This window comes from Gorilla gorilla, chromosome 10 (assembly GCF_029281585.2).
Source record: "Gorilla gorilla gorilla isolate KB3781 chromosome 10, NHGRI_mGorGor1-v2.1_pri, whole genome shotgun sequence".
NCBI lineage: Eukaryota > Metazoa > Chordata > Mammalia > Primates > Hominidae > Gorilla > Gorilla gorilla.
In genome coordinates, this window is record NC_073234.2 from 100,702,948 (window position 1) to 100,726,825 (window position 23,878).

At 34.2% G+C, this 23,878-nt stretch overlaps 1 long non-coding RNA gene across 1 annotated transcript in view; it reads left to right on the forward strand.

Annotated features, from left to right (window-relative positions):
- The first annotated feature begins 3,774 nt into the window (after positions 1 to 3,774).
- Positions 3,775 to 23,878, forward strand: part of LOC129525767 (uncharacterized) — a 120,852-nt gene continuing 100,748 nt past the window's right edge. Inside the window, exon 1 of the long non-coding RNA XR_008670234.2 lies at positions 3,775 to 4,017. This is a non-coding gene — a long non-coding RNA (uncharacterized lncRNA). The remainder of the gene's footprint in view (positions 4,018 to 23,878) is intronic.

A 23,878-nucleotide genomic window follows, 5' to 3' on the forward strand; every position in this document is an offset into this window, starting at 1 on the left:
CCTATGTTTTGTTTATACAATATGTACATATTTTTTATTGTATATGCAATGTTTGGGGTGCAGTAAATATGATGGTGGTTCCATGATAGAGAAAGATAAGTTTGGGAAAAAAGTTATGCCCCATCATGAGGGAATTGGGCATGCTGTAGAAAAGGAGTTTTAGACCAGGCACAGTGGCTCATGCCTGTAGTCCCAGCACTTTGGGAGGCTGAGGTGGGCGGATCACCTGAGGTCCAGAGTTCGAGACCAGCCTGACCAACATGGAGAAACCTCGTCTCCACTAAAAATACAAAATTAGCCAGGCGTAGTGGTGCATGCCTGTAATCCCAGCTACTCGGGAGACTGAGGCAGGAGAATCGCTTGAACCAGGGAGGTGGAGGTTGCGGTGAGCCGCGATCATGCCATTGCACTCCAGCCTGGGAAACAAGAGCAAAACTCCATCTAAAAAACAAACAAACAAACAAAATTAATGTTATTCTGAGGGTAAAGATAATCAACTGAGTTTTTAAAGAAGGAACATAAAATGTTCTGTGCTTTCTGAAGGTCCTTTTGTGCCAGAGGATCAATGTAGGAATGTCAAACTCATTAGAAAAAGTGATTTATGAAAAGAGAAGTAAATTATACTGTTTTTATATTTCAGTTGTTTTAGTAATGTCTTTTCAATATAGTGTGTATATTCAATATTAAACCTAGCTGAGAACTCAAATCTTAAACATCGATGTGCTTGTCTGAACAGAAGGTTATACAGAGGAATTCCTCATGTTTATGTTTAGGTAGGTTGACTACAACTTTTCCTTATGCATGTTGCATTCCTGGAGTCCTATCGAGTGTCAAATACATTTTGCCACTGTCATTCTTCTGTATTTTAATTCTTGAAATATGTGAATAGCATATGATGGATAAATTTTGTACAATAAGTCGTGTATACACCTCCTTAAAAACCACAGCTGCACTTGCATCAATACTTGAAGTGAAATTGCAGGAAAATCTCTGAAATGAGGAAAACATAAAAAATTGAACAGTTTACATTTATAGAAAAAATACTTCATTTAGAAAAATATATGAACTACTTAAGAAATATTGAAGTCAAAATTTGTATTATATTTTGCACATTGTATATAGTTATAGCATTTATAAAATGTATGATTCAATAAGATGATATGTTACTAACATATTGAGATTATTTTAAAGTATATACCAGCCTATATATTTTTTAATAATACATAATGTATAAAACACTTTTCTATACATTCAGGTCAGTTACTAAGCATAAAATCATTGAAGTAGTAAAATTGTAAATTATGTTGCATCTTTATCACACAGACATCAGTTGAACAGTTTATTGCAGTTAACCAATGAAATAAAACTAACCAATATAAAAATACTATGATATGACTTTTTATTGCAGAAAACATTATAGAAGACCTTACTTTAATGAAAAAAAGTGACTTTTTGGGGAAAGTGGTAGTTTACTATAGTTTACTATCTATGAAATAGAATTTCCTTTCTACTTGTTTCATTCTATAGGCCAACATGAAATGGAATAATGAGATGAATTAGAATTTGTATTGAAATACATATGAATTGAATGCCTGGTTTTGCTACTTATTAACTATAGCCTTGAGTGAGCTGGTTAAACTCCCCCAAGTCTCTGTTTATGCATGTGTAAATTGAGAATTATGACAGCTAGTATAAGGAGTTGTGTATATGAAGAAAATGATGCAAAGTCAATGCAATGAATAGGAGCCATTGATAGATGAAGAGAACTGTAATACCATCATGATTCCGCTGTTAATGGCCTGCCACCCTCTCTCACAGAGATCCCATCTTCTTTATATTTATCATCCTTTAGGTAGAACAAAATCTCACTTTCACAAAAACTTAAAACAAAAACACTTCAATGAGGGGCATCACATTGCATTTATTTTAATAAAAATCAGCTGATACATCAATGGAACAAGTTGTACTGCAAAGACAAATCTGGGATATCAATTGGAAACAAAATTCCATGGAGATGATGTAGTACAAAAAAATAGCAGTCTGAACTTGTTATCAAAGCTTCACCTCAGATTGGACTCATAACTTCATAGGTGCTTCAAATACTTATACTCAAATACTTATACTCAAAGGTGATATGCTCTCTTTCTCCTCCAATATCTCCTCCAGCCTCACATCTTTCACTGTCCCATCCAAGAAGTTTACATCCATTAAATTATAAAGACTATTGTCCTGTATTTGAACTTGCTGATCACTTCTTTTTTTCTGCTTTTGTTTATAACCTTGGGTTCTGTGATGCCGTATTCTCCTGGTTCTACTGACACTGCTCTGATCATCTATTTTTTATTCCTATTCTAAGCATTGTTTCTCTGGTTATCCTTTAAATTTTTTGTGATTCCCAGGATGTTATATCTTATATTTGCCTTATAATTTGTGGGTTACTGTATCTAAGTTTTATGATTTTAACCATCATCTACATGTTCATTACTGGAAATATTTGCACCTTTATTAGTTTCCTATTGCTGTTGTATCAGCTACAAATGTAACAGCTTAAATAACACAAATTTATTATCTTACAGTTCTTCAGGTAAGAATTCCAAAATCAGTTTCATGAGGCTATAGTCAAGGTACTGGCAAGGCTGCTTCCTTCTGTAGGTTAGAAGTGAAAATTAAATTCCTTGCCTTTCCCCGTTTTTACCTCCCAAGCCTACATTCCTTAACTCATGGTCCCTTCCTCCTTCTTCAAAGGCAGCAGCATAGAATTTTCTCTGTTTTCAGGTCATTGGTTCCATTCTGATCCTCCTGCAACCTTCTCATAAGGACCTTTGCAATTACATTGAGCCCAACTGGATAATACAAGACAGGCTTCCCATCTCAATATCCTCAATCACATCTGCAAAGTCCCTTTTACTATATAAGGTTCCAGGGACTAGGTTGTGGACATATTTAGGAGGCCATTTGTCAGCCTACCGTACTTCCCAGGAGTCTGATGAACATCTACAGCTAGATGTTTTCCTGTCATTTCAAATTCAACTTCTCAAAAACTGAATTCACCATACTATCCTGTCTCATAGACCCAGTTCTCCCTTTGTATTCCATGTCTCAGTTGATGGGAAAGCCATCACCTCATTCACCCAAATGAGAAATCTAGGAGTCATCTTTGACTTTTCCTCTTTTTTCTCTACATATGGAACATTATGGCTTCCAACTTTAAATTTTAAATTTTAAATTTCCATCCCACTAATACTGCCCTATTTTAAGTCAGAAATGTTCGCTTACTGGCCTATAGTCTTTCACTTTCAAATTTATCTCATTTGCCATCATCTGAATAATATATATGAAAGCAAATCAGATCATTCTATCCCCTCACTTTTATGCCCCTCTCTCCTGCCATGTCTATTACCTACAAGCTAAAAATTAAACTTTTAAAATCAATCTATTTTCAATATGTGCTACTAAAATACAATCACGTGAAGACAAAGCTTGGGATTTATGTTTTGCCCTTAGCACATGACAATACCTGTCTTTGCTCAAGGAATGTTTCTTGATTTGAACTGAAGCTCTTTATCATGAAATAAAAAGGTTCTCTATGGTGGGATTGTACCTTTCTCTCTCATCTCTCCTTATTTGCACTGCAATAACATAATTTATACACAAAATCAAATATCACTATTTATTCATGAAAACAACCTCCTCCCTTTCTGAGCCAAAAGATAGAATACATTTCCTAGCCTCCCTTGCAGATTGACATGACCGTGTTACTGTTTTTTAGGGAGATGGAATTGAAGACAACTACTTCTAGAATTGGTGCATGGAAGCTTCTCATAGGTGATTAGCCACACTCTTCTTCTGTCAACCTGGTGCAGAAAAGCTTGAAGACCTTGGAAATCACATATTGATGATGGAGGAGACACAAGAATGAAGGACCCTGGGTTCCTGAATCAACACTCTAAGAAGAGACTCCTTGAAATCAAGAGCACTCATTTTGACATTGCAAATGGAAAAATTCACTTCTATCAGGTTTGAACCAATATATAGTTTAGGGTTTTTAAAAAATAACTGTTAGCATGACTTTAACTAATACACATGCCGTACAGGATCAGACCTCTGTGACTTTGCTTTTACAGTCTGCTCTGTCTGGAGGGGAGTTTCATCTTTGCCGTCCTTAATGATATAGCATAGACGCTATGTCCTCCAGAAACTTCCTTGGCACCCACATTTTTGGATGGAAGCTTCTTGTCATTTCCATGGAAAGTAAGCTTAGTCTTGTCAATGTGGTTCAACATCAAATTTAAATTATGTTCACCTATCTTGTTTCCAACCTTCCCAACTAAAATTTAAATTTCATAAAGGACTGAAAGCAATCATTTTGTATCTCCAGCCAGGAACACAATGCCAAGCTTGGCTCCTCCAAACTTGGCATTGTGTTCCTGGCTGGAGATACAAAATGATTGCAATAAGATTGCAATAAATGCTTATTGGACAGACCTCAACACAATTTCCTTACCTATAAAAATAACATAATAATTCAGACCCCATGTGGTTACTGTGATGATTAAGTGAGGCAATATATGCAAAGCACCTGGCACATAGCAGGTACTTAATAAATGTTCATGTTCATCCCTTCACAGAGCCTTCCTTAACTACATTGGTTCAGGCTTTCATCTTTTATCTTAATTGTCTCCAGTCAGGATTACATTTTGGTTCTCAGTTCTTTGATAATTTTATGTATGCATTAATTTTCCCTCCCTATCTAAACTGTGAACTCCTTCTGGAAACAACTGCTTCTTATCCTTCTTTCTAGCCTTATTGCACCTTGGACAGAGAAGGTGTTCAATATACACTTTTTTAAGTTGACTGAGTACTCTCTGTATGTGTTCTATTATGTTACATTAAAAACAGCTCTAAAGCCAGGTCTCTATGACAGCAAACAAATCTCCGGCCAAGAAATAAGCCAGTGCATAAAACATGCTGTCAACTTGGCTTTCATACTAACCTATGCAGGTGTGTCTCTGTTTAGGGTGTAGAATATTATGAAATATCAGTGCCAATTTAGTGTGGGGAGTGAAGAGAGGATTGTGTATGTATGTAACAGATAATCTGTAAAAATGCTGGATTCACTGGCTGTGCTTAAGCAGCATATGTACATATGCACTGACTCTAGAACCGTATGTTTTGCCATCACTTCACACGGTGTCACTCTATTTGACATATCCTAAACTCCTCCAGGAATATGTCCTCTTTTAAACTGATCCTTCTGTGACAATAATATTCTTCATTCATTAGTACAATTTACCTGTGAGATGCCAGAGTTGCAATATCAAAGATATTCTGGGAGGTGGTTCAGTTTACTGAGTGCGTTGGAAATAAACGGGTATTCAGGGTTTAGATGGGGATGAGCTAAAGGTTATCCCAATAATATATTATAAAGAATGAGAGCGTGAGAGCGCAGACTCTTGAACCAGACTACCTGAGTTTTATTTCTGGTATTGTCCCTTGCTGTGGGATGCAAATTTGTTCAGGTTATTCAAGCATTCAAGAAGTGCCTAATTCAGTGCCTAATATTTTTCAGTCCAAGAAAGAGCAGTAAACAACACAAACAAAGTTTCTTTCAGTCATGGAGCTTACATTCCAATGGAAGAAGGCAAACAATAGACAACAACAACAAAAGTATGTAGAGTATTATATGATGAAATATTCTGAGAAAAAACGGAAGAGAAACAAGGAAGATGGATAAAGACTGCAAAGTAAATAGGTTTGAATTTTAACAGGGGTACCAGGGAAGTCCTTATTGAAATGATGGAATGTGAAAAATGACGTTAAGGGAGAGAGGGAGAACATTCTGCAGGTATTGGGTAGAGAGGTTGCTAAGAAAGGAATAGCAGTTGGAAAACTGAGCAACCTAAAAGAAGAGGAAGATGGAGCATTTATAGGCGCTTTAGGCCATTTCCAGGACTTCGGTTTTATTCTGAGTGATTTGGAAAGCTATGAAAATGTTTTGACAGAGGAGTGGCTTGTGTGCTAACAGTAGAATGAAGTGGCAAGAAGGCAGAGAAGCAGGAGACCAGTTAGAAGCCTATTGCAAAAATTCAACAAAGAGTTTAAAATGGGGCTTTGACTAGAAGGTAGTAATGGTGATAATAATAAGAAGTTAGATTTGAGGATATATGTTTGAAAATAGAGCTAATAGGGTTTGCAGATGAATAGCTTGTAGGGAATGAGAGAAAACACAGTCAAGGATAACTCAAAGATTTGGGGCCTGATTAAATAGGAAGATAGAATCACCATTAAGTGACAGAAGGCTATGGAGCATAGAAGCTATCTCAGTTTTTGGTGTTTGGAAAGCCTGTGAGACAGTGAGATATATGAATCCAAGACACTGAGATACATGAATCTTAAGATCAGAGCAAAAAGTCCAAATCAGCCATATGAATAATTAAATCAGTTAAGCAAAAATTTAGTACTGTATTTAAAGCCTTAATATTAGATGAGATTAGCAAGTGGATATGAGTACCCACAAAAGTTAAGAGTCTGCAAGGTGTACTGTGATAAGAGCTAAGTCAATGGTCCATTGTGATGATTTAATAAGTTATATATGTAAAATTCTTAAGGCATTATCTGATACATAGCAATTCTTCCATAACTATCAGATGTGCTGGTTTTCCTTTAAACACAATAGAATGAAAGAGTCTTGTTTAGATATTATGTATCATAAATTATATTATTAAATGAAGACTCAATATTATCTGACACTAACTCACTTCTCACATGTCTTCTTCTCTAAAGCATATTTTTCTATAGTAGTCTCATATAATAAATTAAAATGTTGAGTAGTATTGGAATTAGAGTTGAGCACTGATTTCACGTGTTCTAACCTTTCTTCCCGTATGAACTATAATAGCATTTGTTTAGTGTTTTATTCTTCTATGTTGCATGACTCTCTCATTTCACTATCTCCATATGTTATAATTTGTTTGTGTGTTTTACCCACTATACTATGAAATCCTTATTTATTTTTGTAGTCCCAGTGCATAATACCAGCCTGGAACCCAAACACTACTCAATAAATATTTGGTGAATGTAGAATGAAGAGGTAGATATTATGTGCTAGACATTGCACTAGGGCTCTTTGATAGTTTTCTTTTAAACTTATTTAATACCTACAAGAGTCTACCAAGACTAGTATTAGTAATCCCATTTAAAAGATTTAACAATGTCTTCACAGACACTAATGAATATGCTTACAGTAATAACCTAGTTAGTTGCAGTGCTTCTGTTATACCACAGGGATACCCTATGGCCCAAGTGTTCCCTGCTGTTTCCAAAAGTTGCTTTCCAATGCAAAAGTTACTTTTGTAATATTTATGAAAGATAATAATTGATCCTTCACTGAAAAAGGTAAAAAGGATCACTAATTATAAAAAAACCTGTGCTATCATTATTACAACCTTGATTGTTAGCATCCCTTTGATATATTGAGCCAAAAGAAGATAAATTGTAATAATATGTAAATAGATACTTCATATATATGAATATATATTATATGTAACAGTATATATGATTTTTGGACAATCATAAACCTACTGGAAAGTTAAAGGCACACAGCACACAGAATACTTTTTCCTGAACTTGCAAACACTTCAATGTGCATTTCTTACATTCTCCTACATAACCAAAATATTAGCATAGCAATCAGGAAATTAGCATAGGCACATTATTACCATTTCATTCTCAGTCCCCATTCAGATTTCACCAGTTGTCTCAACAATGTCCATAACAGACAAAAAATCCAGTTCAGAATCATGTGCTGCATTTACTTTTCATATCACTTTAGTCTTTTTAAACATGGAACAATTCCTCAGTTGCTCTTTGACTTTCATGATGATGAGACTTGAAGATTTCAAGCCATTTTCTGTGTTGAATATCTCTCAAAATTGGTTTGTCTAGTATTTCCCATTATTAGATTCAGGTTGTACTTCACTGAAATGCCACTACATTCTTCTCATTGCATTCTACTAGGTGACAGGCAATTTCAGTCTCATGCTAATGATTTTTATTAGTTGATTAAGGTAGGCTTCTCCACTGGAAAGTTAATTAATATATATGTTAATAGTAAATACTTACAGCAATAATACGTATTTTGTGCTTATTACGTATATTAGTCCATTCTCACACTGCTATAAAGATACTACCTGGGACTGGGTAACTTATAAACAAAAAAGGTTTAATTCACTCACCATTCTGCATGGCTGGGGAGGCCTCAAGAATCTTATAATCATGGTGGAAGGTGAAAGGGAAGCAAGGCACATCTTACATGGCCTCAGGAGAGAGAGAGCAAAAGAGAAGTGCCACATTTTAAAACCATCAGATATCATGAGAACTGATTCACTATAAGGAGAGCAGCATGGGAGAAACTGCCCCCATAATCAGATCACTTCCCACCAGGTCTCTCCCTCAAAACATGGAGATTACAATTCAGGATGATATTTGGGTGGGGACACAGAGCCAAATTATATCATATGTCAATACCCCATTCCTCAACAAACTTTCAATTAATTTATCTCATTATACCAATTTGGTCTCAGGGCTTTTTTTATTATTTCCAATTGGTTATAATATTTTATTCATTATTTTTTATGCCCAAATTGTTATAGATTTGACACTGGGAGCCCCTTTCAAACAGACTTCTGTATCTGTTTGACATGTTCTCATCATTCATGAGCACCTCCTGCTTTCTGCTAGATGAAAATGTTTTTGGCTCATTTTGTGTTTTTCCTACCATGGCCTGGAAAAACAAAGAGAGGAGAAGTGAACAAGCAAGTAACATTTTTAAAGGTCAAAATGTACGTGCTTTTTTTCAAGCTTATTTTTAAAACACCCCTTATAAAATGTTTTTCTTTATTCTTGTACTTGAAATTTAATTGCAAAAATGTATAAGTCGCTGCCTTTGATAAATTCAAACTTCCAGCAGGTGATAGGCACAGAACAAGTCCACAGAGATTTTTTTTGTTCATCACAATTGCTACTTTGTGTATATAATTGCATTGTTTATCTAAACAAAAAGCAAAGAATTTTAGGTTTCAAAAGGTCCTATATGATTCAAGCCCTCTCCCATTACAGACATTGCTCTGTGAATTCTTGACTAAGTGTGACCCAAAGTTTCCTTGAACCATCACAGAGACAACTTCACTACTTTTTGAGATCCCCTTCTCCATGTTAGATAATTCAGATTTTCTAGAATTGAATCAAATGTATATTTGCCAGGCTTCTACCCATTAGTAGTAGTTCTACATGTTGGTGCAAGACAAAAAAAAATCACCTTTTCTGCATAGTAGCCATTCAAATCTTAGAGAAAGCTTTGATTCCTGCCTTACTAGCCTTCAAGTGATCCTTGCTACTGGTGGATTTCCTCATTTTTCACAGTACATTTTTCCTTGGTTCTTTATTTCATTATATCATAGAAGTATGTTAGTCTACTAAAAGGATAGAACATACTTTTAAGACTATAAACTACTTGAATTTAATAATATAAAATGGTTCTCTTATATGTAGGATAACTAAGAAACTGTCTGCTTTATTTCAGTGAAAATTAATCTCAAGGAAAATTGGGACCCATCTTGCTACAAATTCAGAAATTTCTTGGGCTGCACCTGACATGCACTGGAAAGTCTACAGTCTACTATCACTATATGGATACATTGCAACAATAATTTTTTAGTATTTTAATAATGCATTGCATTTCCAATAGGTTATTTGTTTTATATATGAACATATTATTTTTTAAATATTATGTTGAATGTTAAAAGTTCATCTTGAAAGAAATTTTTAATTTTAAGTAAATTCCCAGACATAGGTGAAGAAGGAAAACTGAGAACGTTTCTTAGCACTAGAAGAACTTTAATTAAAGTCCAGACCCATGAGCCCTCTGTTGAGAAGAGCTTACTCCTGATCCCTAATTTGAAGCCTTGGGATTTTAGAAAAAAATGTTATTCAATTCCACTGTCATGGAGGTCCAGAGGGTGACTGCAAATTATGGTGAGAAAAACATTGGGAGAACATATCAAAATGTCACAAAACAATTCTCAGTGTGAGCAAGTACCTACCAGATATCTAAATGGTTTTTAAAAGAAAATGCCTCTAGGAAAACTCAATGACATCAGTTTATGACTTTCTCTAAACCAGAAAGAGCCTCAAGTAATTATGAGAAAACAGTAGATTGTACTCTAAGCTCTGATTTGAGTAATGACTTTTTAAACTGTGATTGAGAAATGATTGCACCCTTCTGGGTTACTTTGACTAGAATGTAATGAATATTGGTGAGATTATGCCACAGTTTTTACGAATGTAACATAGTCAGTTGTGTTCATGATGTGTAGTTTTATGTTTATGAGTTTTTAAATTGGCTCCTGACATCTGGGTTAGAAAATATAGAGAGAAATGGGAGGAGAAAAAAATAGTGGCATTTCTATGAGAAGAATACAAAACAAAGATAAAAAATTAAAACCTATTAGTGACATTGCCGCTCTTAACAATTCATGTTTGTTATTCCATCTCAAAAACAAAGCCGGAAAAAGATGCATCATTCTAGTTTCCTATAAAGATAACTTCTAAATACAGATGTGGAGTATATAACTCAGTTATTTTTTTCAAGAAAAAAAATGAAGAACCTAGTCTTTTCAGGTGAGCAAGCAAAACACTAGCATTTATGTATATACCTTCTTCAGATTTTTCAACACATTTTAATGTATTTTGTATTTTTTTCATTTTTAAGTGACACTTTTACTTAAAGAAGATTGTCTCCTAAATTAAAGAAAGTCTTCTCAAAATGATAGCATGTTTGGTAGTGAATATGGTAGTCAGACACTGGTTATTTCATTTTACCATTATTAACTATGTAATTTCATTTTGTACTTTTGATAGGTGTGATTAAAAGTTTTTTTAATAATTAATCCTTAGGCAGGAATAAAGCTTCTCTTAGTTTATTTCATATAAAATAATATCATAGACTAATATATATCCCTACTTTCTGTTAAGGTTATTTAAATTTGGCAAAGGAAATAATAATATATATTTTAGCATATTTTATAATGAACATTAATATCTTTCTGACTAAAGAATAATATTCCAAAATTGTTCTTATAAAGCTAAAACACAAAAACAGAAATGTCAGTATCATGACCAAGAATAAAAACAGAATAGGTATGTAGTAGCTTGCTTCAAGAGCTACTCTTAAATAGTCTACTGCAAAATAATGGGAAAATTTTTATCTAATTATTGAGCCAACCAAATGCTCCTATAGTGAAGGTTTATATAGATAAATATTAGAAATTTACATTTTTCCAAATTTCTATATTTGTAAATTTCCACCTTCATTGAAAGTAGATGAATTTTCAATATAAAGAATTTCAAAGATTTGAAATAAATGTATTATACTAATGATCTGAGAAAAGTAAAAATTCTAAACAAAAATTAATTTAAAGGAACAATTGTGAAAAAGGAGCAGGTTCTTTGGAATAACTATTTTCCTTATTAGTCATTTATCTATCATTGTTAGTAGCTTGAATTTAATTCCAGAATGTATCATATATTAAAAAAATCCAAAGTAATTATAGAAACTTGATATAGTAACTTTTGTTCTGAGTGATTAGAACTATACTGAAAGGAACTTTTAAGATTTCATGGATTTACAGTTTAGTGCGATTTGTTTTAAGTGCCCAGTTCTGCTGTATGTCTCCTGCCATTTGTGTGCTGGAGACATTCTGCTTTTCTCCCCTAATGAAGTGCATTAGTCAAGAGCTCAGTGACCTCTGACAAGGCTCAGTATGGGATTATAGCCTGACAGGAGGCAGCTGGAAGAAATAGTTGACAATTCACACTTAAAGTAATCCCTGAAAATTGCATGGCAGTTATGAGGAAGTAACAGTTTGGCTCCCTTGTGAAAAAAAAAAAGGTAATAAAAGATATTTCAAGTAGAGTTTTTGGACCCTAACTATAGTTTCTGAATTAAGGCTTAATTTTCAAGTTCTGTAAGCACCAGTTAATAGGAAGAACATTTTCATGAATAGATTCAATCTACAATACTATTTCAAGCAGCTGCCACTTTTAGTCCATTGATAGAAAACTCATTTAGCCAATGGATTATCTATAATTGACTAACTTCTTTAATAGAGTTTTAACACACCTCACATGTAAAAACATTATCGGCGAGGCTCACAGAGAATAGTAGTTGTAAGCAGAAATATAAAATGATCATTTTCTGTAAAAATTATAGCAAGAAATCAATAATACAGATTTTTATATGTTGACTTGTATTTTTCTAACATGCTATTTTATTTAAAATGTGTTTTCTTTTCAAACAATAACTGCTCCACTATAATTTTGCTTGAAATCCCATTAATTTGTACGCTTAATGGCAAAAATATTTTGCAAAATAACTTTCAAAAATTACATATATATCATAGTAAATATGTTGTTATATAGAATTATTATATCTTACATTATAATCTATTACACAATACATAATTGAATAGCACACCTATATTTTAAAAATTCAGATACTTTTTTAGTAACTTTATTTTCTATGTCCCAATATCAGATGTTTCTTTTTGATCTCTGTTATTATTTTCTTGCAGTTGTGATTACAATAATTTCCATAGAGAAATGAAAACATCAGAATGGACTTTCTTTGGAAAACACACTGCTTGTTCTCTAACTTCAGATTTTCACTATGCACAATATGTGACGATTGACTTACACCCAGCAGGCACCCAATAAATGTGTGATGGGTTAAATTGAAAAAACATAGTATTACTCTCATAATTGTTCAACATTTCTATAAAATATAGTTTTCCTAGGCCATTCAACAAATATTGTCTGATATCCATTACGTGACAACCCTGCTGCTGAATGTAAAATTCAATTTTTTGGTCCATAAAACTGTTTTCACTTTCTGCTCAACTCATAGTTTAACCTCTAAATTCATTCATTTATAAGTCCACAGCACATTTTAAGAAAAATTAGGTTAATAAGTCTATACTTACTTAAATTAATCCCTACCCGTTTGTACCATTTATTGTGTAGAGATAGAGTGACCTACCTTCCAAACAAACAAACACATGATGTTTCTAATTCTGTTTTTTTCTACCTGTAAACCTAGTGTCTAATTTATGCATCTTCTTTTAACATTTACACTTTCAGAGTTTATTAGAGAACATTTTTTATTATGATCCTTATGAATGCCTATCTTAATTTAGGCTAAATGTCCACAAGCTGGTTTGCATATTTTTATGTTGTGAAGGTGACAAAAAGGTAGGAGGTAGAGTATCTGCTCAAACATCAAAAAAGAATGCCTAAATTTTTTCTCAGTTGCTTAACTTTGGGACGTGATAACTGCTTGAGTGTAGAGACAGTTTAGGTCCCAGCAATAATAGAATGGCAGGACTGACTGTGCAGCAGCTGTGGAATAGCACAGCAGGTTGAATGGTCTCATGGGTCTCCTAAGGCATGTGTATTAAGAGTTTCTGATTTAGACCATGTGTCTCTTAGTTAAGAGAACTACTTGTTAGATGATCAAATTCAGAGTAGTTATCGTTGGTTCAATATTAGTCAAGGGGATGACAAAATCTTGCTGAATTTAGCTTTTCACTTCCTTGTTCTTAATTGATATTCTATTGAACAACATTAGCTAGAGGAATATCTGTTCTTTATTTATTGATTTGCATTTATTGAACTCTATTGAGAACAATATTATACCTATACTTGAGAAATTAGTCCTTGAAGTTTTATGGCTGCACACACACCAACTCACACCCATTTACAGTATTTCCTCTGCAGTGGTAGGTGTGGTTCCAAACTAGTTGTTAGTTGTGACATTTAGGCAATAAAAAAAAAAATACAAAAAGAGACTTTCAGACATATGGAGTTGTATTACATAAAAATTAAATTCACATCCAAATGCTGCTCAAAATGCCACATAAGCTTTTTAGCTACTGTTTTATAGTCTTTTTATTCCTTTTCTTACTTTACTTTAAAAATGTGTATGTACCTTTGATTGCTTTGCTCTATCATGCAAAGTATCAATAAACCTGTAAAATCTAGCTTTAAAACTATAAATTTCAAATTTTAGTTTCAGTGGACACATTTTTCCTCTTAGCTGTGGTACAATGTCCAGTAGTTTAATCACTCAGAGGTGAGTACATGTCTTCCAAAATGTACTCAGCACCTAAAGGCTTAGGATATGTTCTTCAAACTGCTGCCATAGAACATCTCAGAAAACAGGACTGCCTGGGCAGCTCAGACTGACACACTTGCTTTCATCTGAAACCAGCTAATATTTCATTTTGCTTGCTCAATTATTCTGCTTTTATAGAACTCATGACACTCAGTGCAGTAAAATCATAATTAGAAGCTCTTATGTATAACATTGATCATTTCATGCCATGTCTTTATTGAAACAATAACATTTATTTGTTGTTTGTTATCAGGTATCATTAGTTCCTTGCTAGAATTTCTTTGGTGTCCTTTCTGCATTTCAAACTCAAAGGTAATCAGAATTGATATTGATGTTTAAGCTCACAGTATATACAGCACCAGTTTGCCTTTTTAAACTCATGTTCAGCATGTGATAAATAAGTCAATTACTATGTATCTCATGGGGAACTAGAAATAAAGAATGCTGCAATCTTCCAGATAACGAAGCCTCAAGATTAAAGACTTTTTAAATTCTGTGTAGCCTAGTGTCTAGTACAATGCAAACATAGAGTAATGCTTAATAAATGTTTATAGAATGGTTAATTGTTGAAGAAGAGGCTAGATAGTTGTCGAGAAATTATCACTTATAAGAAATGTGTCATCTTAAATCCACTAGCTTTCCATAATCTCAGGTGTTATTGCTATTCTCAGGTATTTACCTTCTGAAACTTATACTATTCCTACTCCCCACTGCACCCTACAATATGACTTTAGGGAATGTTTGTATTATTTAATTAACAGAAAGCCCCATTGTTCTATATGTTTCAGACTGAGTATAGACTATATTATCTAATTTGAAGCCTGACCAACCTGATAAAATTGCCAATTTATTCAAAATTACCCATAAGCCATTTTGCTTGAGCTCCTAATATAGGCAATAGATAGCATATGAAGATTTTTCTTTCTCAGATGGAAGAAAAATGAGTGCCTCGCATTTACATAGTATTTTGACATTCAACTCTGCAAAATGAACAAGGCAGATAAAATTCCATGAAATTGTATGAAAAATTGTTTTTGCAGGCGTGACTTTATCTGATAAGAGGTTCAATATCTTTTGATCAGATTCTCAAATGTTTTTCTGATACCTCCCTTTTTACCATATAAGATCTTTGATGTAATTTTCTGAAGAAGCAGAGAAGCATAAGCACTTTTAGCGTAAGGTGCAAAGTGAGGACAGCTCCCATATTTAAGTGAGGGTAGCATGTGTTTTTAAAACATGACATGATTTGGGATGTTTGGAGCACAGGGTACAACAGAGAATATCTGGAGATGAGGCTTCAGAGGAAGTTGGGGAGATATTGTGAAAGGCCATGTGGTTTAGGCTAATGAATTTAAACTGTATCCTGTGACCAATAAGGGGACATTACAAATTTAAAAGCAAAGACTAACTGTGGGTGTATTTTTAAATGAAGATGAGAGTGGGAGGTGCCTTGGCATGGGCATGGCTGGAAGCAGGGAACAATCAGTAAGAAGGAGCTGTAATAGTTTAAGAGATGATGAGCAGGATGATGAGCAGTTTAACTAAAGGAGACTCATCTTATGTAAGAATAGCCAATAAAGTAAAAGGGAGAGTCCAGGGCTGATAATAATCCTTGGTAAGAACAAGAAAGCAAGTTGGCTCAGGAAAGACAGGAAGAAAACTTAGAGAAGTAGGGGAACTAGGTGAAAGAAATGTGATGAAATCTAAGGGAAGCGTTTTCACATTTTCTGACACACAGAAAACAATAAATGTTAAACAAATTACTGAATGTTCGCCTTAGGAGTATCAAATGTCTTAGAGAGGTCAGCTTGGTTAAGGACTTACAATAACTAAAGGCAATTACAAGGTCACTGGTGACTTCTCTGAAAGCAAATACAACAGATTTGTGGGGGCAGAAGTCATATTTTAGAATAATGAAGAGTGAACTTGAGCTGAGGAAGCTTTTATGATGATTATGAACATCTCTTTTAAGAAGTTTGGCCGGAAAGAAAATAGTTTAATTCAGTATATATTTATTGATCATTCACTTTGTGGCAGGTTCTGTGAAAAGCAATATGTTCCCCAGTGGAGCTTAAAGTCTGGTGCAGAAAGCAGACATTTAACAGGTAAGCTGAGTGTTCAGAAAGGCTAAGCACAAGATAATATAGGCAATAAAGCTGACCTACTATAGATTAAGGCAGACCTTTCTAAAGCAGAGACAACTAAGGAATGTGGGAATTTGCCAGGCAAAGATTGGTGGGGGGGAGGGGGAGACATCGGAAAAATGAAAGAATATTACTGGCTACATAATTGAAACTTTATAACAGTCGAATTGGTCATAGAGTTGATAACACTGTATTGTGCACTTAAAATTTTGTTAAGACAGCAGATCTCACGTTAAGTCTTCTTACCAAGATAATAATAATAATAAAAGAATAAGAGCATTACGTGTTGAAGAATATGTAAAGAGTTAGAAACATAAGACATTTCTCTTAAAATAACATTATAAGTCATTGGCTATGGAGATGTTTGGCATTGTTGCATAACGTCAAATTGTTTCTGAAGACCTTAGAGTTTTTGAAGATCTCAAAGAGTCAGGATTGTTGAAACATACAGAGAAACAGGATGATGGGTTATAAGAAGATATCAAAGAAAAAAGTGTTAGTTTGCATGTGTGTTTGTTAATTTGTGTGTTTTCAGCACAGGGAACATATTTCAGCATAGGGAACACATTTATGAAAGCACATGGAAGGAAACCAGTGGATGGAGAGATTTTGAAGATAAAAGTGAGAGACAGCATAATTAATGGCACAAGTTTCCAAAGGAGTGGGGAAAATGAGTTCAAGTTCATAACGGAGAGGGGAAAGAACTGAGAATAAAAACAGGGTCTTCTAGTTACACTGCCCAGTGTTTCTTCACACTTGCTAAAGCTGGTTAAGAAACAATAGCAGCACAATGTAAAAGTAAATGCATTATTCTTTTATGATTTGAAACAAATTATGTTTCTAATATAGTAGAAGGATGAGTGTTTTATTTTATTTTTTCATGTACCAATTCAAGTTAATGGAGAAAAGAGTCTGAATACCATGAACACAATGTAAACTCTCCTCTTGGAGCTATCCATTGAAAAATTCCTCTAAAAAATTCTTCTAGTCACCATTTTCCACAGGCATTAAGACGATTCAAGTGACTTTTATTAGTAAAAAACTATATTCTTCAAAAGAATATGTGTCTGGTTGAATATTTTTTCATATATTATTACTTTTATTATAACAATGGTTAAGGTGTCTTGATCATTACACTGAGTGTTGCCAGTACACAAGGACCAAGCTGGTAAATGTTAAACATTTAACATCCGAGGTGTGTCCAGGAATAGCTATTCAACTCCACTAGAATGACTGTGTCAATTAATCGACCACTCATGAGGAAGTGTGCATGATGGATTTTCAATTTTTTTTGGCAAAAAACTGTTTTTGTGTGTGTGTGTGTATATACACATGCAAATATTTGTATTTGAAAGATAATATTTGTATTATCTTTCAAAACTATTTTTAAATTGTTTAAGTGCTTAGACCTTTTGGAAAAGCTACCATCACTGAAGCTAGAATATGAGTTTCAGGATTCTACCTTTTGCTCCAAGAGATAGCTTTAGAAGGGTCATTTAAAAAATGTGCTGATAGGTAAAAATCAGTCAAAGGAAGGATAAACGTTTCCAGGCTTTCTCTACTGTTTGTATCTAGGCTAGACAAGTCTATCTCGGCTTATTGTTATTCCAGTCTGACTAATTTTCTTTGTATTTAATGACTCTGTTACATGTGTCTGCTTTATGTTTCACAAATACTTAATCATCTGCTTACTTCATCATAAAGGAACTTTTTGTTTACAGATTAAGTTTAATATATATGAGTTGCTTCTTTACTATTTAATATCCCTGGAGGATAATCTCATTGGAAAATACTTCCTGTTTTCCTTCCCCCACAGTCCATATTCATGCCTCATTTTTGTTGCTATCTGAGGTCAAAGCAGCCAAAATCCTGCCTTCACATTGGCTTTAGCTTTAGTTAAAAGCAGGCAGTTATATGTTTGGGAAGCCCTGTATAATTTATATGGTGTGGGTAATATCTTGAACACTCTGCAGGAAAAAGGAAGTTTTCATGTAAAGGCTTGCTGGTCTTCCACTATAATATAACACCTTTATATCTCTTATGAGGTCATCAGAATCATATGTGCACTTATTCCTTTGGAAAAACGCAACCATGTGAGCAGCATATAAAACTTGACATGATTTTTCCATTGCTGCCAGCTCTAAGGTCACAAACAACTCTAACCTCAGCTGGAAAGATAATACTTTGTTTCTTATGGTCTTTTAAGAGTAAGAGTTTCCATTTTCTTTATAACTCAGTCCACATCAAAAAAGATTTGTGATTGCTATTTGTAAGAGAGTATTTTAGCTTCTGGCCAAAACTCCTGGTTTTTATACAGGTTAGGTTTCAGCATCTATTCTGCCATTTGCTCCCAGTGGGGTGAAAATAACCACAATACATATGAAATGGCATTTCTAAAGCTCAATTCTCCACTCCATATATATTCTTGAAAATAGTTATAGGAGAAAAATTGAAGTTATACAAAATACATCTGTCTGGATTTATAGTGGAATTTTGCAAAAAATCATCTTGTAAACTGAAAAGTTAAAACTGGCCTCCCCACGCTAGCTGCTAATAACCTGCTTCATCTGTCTTATGTCTGAGAGCTAAGCTTAACTCAGAGGTGGGGCAACCTTTCCAACTCAGAAGTCAACATGAGAAGAAACAGTGACAGTTGTAGGTAAGAGATGATTTATATACCTTTTGACTCCCTTTACTTTCCTCAGACACCATTGAAAATATTCCAATGACCTTTGTGCCTTATTTACGCACAGAGTAGTTTGACCACTTTTGCTTGCAGTACATTAGTAACTATATTGATTCTAGGAGCTCATTTAACAAGCGTTTTAATAGTAATGTGTATAAATAATTTCCAAAGTATGTTCTCAGTCATTATCTCATTTAGCTACATCAGATAACTGTAAATTAAACAGATTACATATGATTAACCCATTCTCTGGTTGAATAAACTGAGGCTGGAAGTATTTAAAATAACCTTCTTAAAGATGATTAATAAGTAGTAGAGTGAAATTCTAGACTTCTAACTCTTTACTAAGAACTCTTTTTACTATGTATCCTATATTTTGTTGAGAATGAAGCAATTGTTTCAATTCACATTAGAAATTTTACTCCGACATTTAGTGTTTAATGTCTTTCCTTGTTAGAATCATACTTAGACAAATTCACTTTAACTTGTTCTCAACTACACAAAAGTTTCTTCATCTGTGTTAGTATAAATCAATTAACCTTCTTTACTTTCTGCTGAAAGTTTAAAACTTCAAATGAATTATCCATTAAGTATGTCTGTGTAGCCAGTGTACTAACAACAATAAAAATAAGCATCTGAATGGAATATTATTTTCAATCCAATTTTCTTATGTATGCCTTGAAGAAAGATCATCAAGAGCTGGCCCTGATGTTTTATATACTGGCAACATTTTGGTGATAGAAAAACTGTTAATGGTAACTCTTTTGCAAGAACTGTCAGCACTGCAGATAGTTTTTAACTAGTCTCCTTCCAACAGTAAGGGGCAAGAATTTCAGCATTCTGTGTGCCAAGCAAGTGAATATTCAGACTGAAGTTCTCACAAGTATACAATGGTAAAAATGAGCCAGAGATGTAATTTATATAGGACTTCGCAAATGTTTTATCAAGCTCCACTGATTTTTTTTTTGTATGAGGTAAGGTAAAAACTATTTAATTTATTTCATTAAATTAAATAGAGGCCACATAAAGCTGTTTGAAGCACAATTAAAATCAAAGAATAAGGAAGTCAGGCACACTGCAAATAAGTTTGCTGGGGTTCTGAAGTTTTCTTCCTTCCTTTCCTTTCCCCTCCCTCTTTCCCTCTCTTCCCTCCCTTCCTTCCTTCTGTCTTTCTCCTTTCCTTTCTTCTCTTCTTCCTTATTTTCTTTCCTCCTTCCCCCTCCCCTTCCCTTCTCTCCCTTTCTCTATCCCTCCCTGTCTCCCTCCCTCCCTCCCTCCCTTCCTTCCTTCCTTCCTCCCTCCCTTCCTTCCTTCCCTCCTTCCTTCCTTCCTTCCTTCCTTCCTTCCTTCCTTCCTTCCTTCTTTCCAAGCATGTTATATAAATAAGCAATTGCTCATATGCTTGAATGGCACCACAATAAGAAATCCTTTTTGGAAGTGTCTAAATGCTTACCCTTAATTTCTGACCTTTTCTCTTCAAAGATTTGTAACATGCAAATCATTGACCAGCACTGACCAAGCCCCACTGTCAGTTCTTGTCTGGCCGTTACCAGTAGGTAACTTTTTTTTTTTTTAATCAGGCTTGCTCTCTGTTACGGCTCTCCTTTAGTAAAGTTTCCCAACAGCATATAAATGACATTTTTAAAAGATAATACCAAGAAATCCCTGGCTTAAAATCCTTCATGGGCTTCCCATCGCACTTAATGGTAGTTCCACCTGGCTGACGTGGGGACCCTGTATAAACTGGCCCTGATAACCTCTCCTACTGAATTTCTTTGTTTCCCACATAATCACTGTCATTCTGTTTTTGGCTTTGCTTTATTTTAGAACTTCTTGTGTACTCTTTTCTCTTCCTAGAATGTATTTCCCCTGGCTCTCTACCTGAGACTCAGTTTTGTTCATCTTGAGACCAAGGATGGGCAAAGTTCATAAAAAGCATGACAGTAAATATTTTTACGCTTTTGGGTCATGCAGTCTTTGTCACAACTAGTCACCCAGCCATAGACAATACATAATGAATAAGCATGGCTGTTTTTCCACCAATCTTTATTTATGGACATTGAAGTTTGAATTTATATAATTTTCATGTATAAAAATATTCTTCTCCTTTTTAAACAATTAAATATAAAAAGACATTTTAGCTCAAGGGTGTATTTTGGAGATCTATTTGTCTAAATTTAGCTTAAAAGTCATTTCATAAGGGATTTTTCTGACTTTATTATCTAATATTTTGTATCTCAGCACTGTTATTTTACGTTACATTACCTTTTTGTTCCTTTGAGACTTGTTTGTTTTCGAATTGTTTGTTCATTTCATATTTTCATTCAATTACAACTTTTCTGATCTTAACTATTCCACTTATCTCTGTATATTCACCCTTAGGACAATGACTGGTACGTAGTTGGTGTTCAGGATGTATTTGTTGACTAAATTAATTAATTTGGTGAACTTATTTTCCTACAACTCAAAGTGCTTTAAAAATTAGCTACGTCACCTAGAAAAACAACTTCAGTAAAGTTTCAGGATACAAATCAACATTAAAAAAAAGTAGCATTTATATACACTAATAACATTCAAGCTGTGAGCCAAATTGAGAATGCAATCCCATTTACAACACACACACACACACACACACACACACCCCTAGGAATACATCTAACCAAGAAGGTGAACGATCTCTACAAGGAGAACTACAAAACATTGAAGAAATAAATTATAGATGACACAAACAAATGGAAGAACATTTCATGCTCAGGGGCTGGAAGAATCAATATCATTAAAATGACCATACTGCTCAATGCAACCTACAGATTCAACACTATTTCTATCATACTACCAATGTCATTTTTCACAGAATTAGAAATTCTATTCTCAAATTCATATGGAACGAAAATGAATCCAAATAGCCAAAGCAATCCAAACAAAAAGAACAAAGCTGGAGGCATCACATTACATGACTTCAAACTATACTACAAAGCTACAGTACCAGCATGGTACTGGTTCAAAAACAGACACGTAGACCCATGGAACAGAATACAGAAGCTAGAAATAAAGCCACACACCTACGACTGCCTGATCTTCGACACAGGCTTAAAAAAAATAAAGAAAGAAATAAGGAAATGACTCCCTATTCAATAAATGGTGCTGTGAAAACTGGCTAGCCATATGCAGAAAATGAAACTGGACCCCTACCTCTCACCATATTAAAAAATTAACTCAAGTAAGATCTCAAACTATAAACATTCTAGAAGAAAACCTAGAAAATATCCTTCTTGACTTCACTGTTGGTAAAAAGTTTATGACTAAGTCCTCAAAAGCAATTGCAACAAAAGTGAAAACTAACAGTGGGACCTAGTTAAACTAAAGAGCTTCTGCACAGTAAAAGAAACTATCAACAGAGCAAACAGCCTACAGAACGGGAGAAAATATTCACAAACTATGCAGCTGACAAAGGTCTAAAATCCAGACTCTATAAAGAACTTACAAAAATCAACAAGCAAAAAACCAAATAACCCCATTAGGAAGTGGGCAAAGAACATGAAAAGACACTTCTCAAAATAAGACATATAAGTGGCCAAAAAAATGAATGAAAACATGCTCATATCATTAATCAGAAAGAAATGCAAATCAAAATTGTGATATACCATCTCACACTAGTCAGAATGGCTTTTGTTAAAAAGTGAAAATTTAACAGGTGTTGGAGAGGCTGCAGAGACAAAGGAACACTTATACACTATTGGTGGGAGTGTAAATTAGTTCAGCCAATGTGGAAAGCAGTTTGGAGATTTCTCAAAGAACTAAAAATAGAACTACTAGTTTACCCAGCAATCTAATTACTGGGTCTATACCTAAAGAAAAAAATTATTTTACCAAAAAGATATATATACCTGTATGTTTGTTGTAGCACTATTCATAATAGCAAAGACATGGACTCAACCTAGGTGTCTGTCAATAGTGGCTTGTATAAAGAAAATGTGGTACATATACACGATGGGATACTATGCAGTCATAAAAAAGAACAAAATCATTTCCTCTGCAGCAACATGGATGCAGTTGGAGGTCATTATCCTAATGGAATTAACACAGAAACAGAAAACCAAATATTGTATGTTTTCACTTATAAATGGGAGCTAAACATTGGGCACATATAGACATAAAGATGAAAACGATAGACACTGGGGACTACAAGAGGGAGGAGGAGAGAGTAGGACAAGGGTTGAACTACCCAGTGGGTACTATGCTCGTTACCTGGGTGATGGGTTCAATTGTACCCTAAATCTCAGCATCATGCAATACAATCATGTAACAAACCTGCACGTGTTACACCTTGAATCTAAAATAATTTTAAAAAGACAGGAAAAATATTTGGAAAAATGCACGCCCAACTGCTTTACATGGTGGGCAGAATGAAAGCCATTTCACTTTCATGTAGAAATTTCAGAAGTGGTTAAACTAGTATAAACAGAACATATTAATTTTGTAATTTGGAAATTTTTCCATGGTAAACACTGTATTTTTCTCTTAAAAAAAAAGAAAAAGCTATGTCAAACAGCTTGCTTTAGGAGGTTTAATACATTGTGAGAATAGAACTTAACATAAGCATTCTATTATTTTTCTCATTGTGGTTTGTATTCAAACTAAATCTGAGAGAATATTTGCTCTCCTCATTCAATCTTCAACAGCCATAAACAGTGCAAACAAAAAAAATCTACACATTCACACTGTGTATCGCATTGTGTTTATAAAAAGATCATAAAAAGGCACAATGTGGCTGGGTACCGTGGCTCACGCCTGTAATCCCAGATCTTTGGGAAGCCCAGG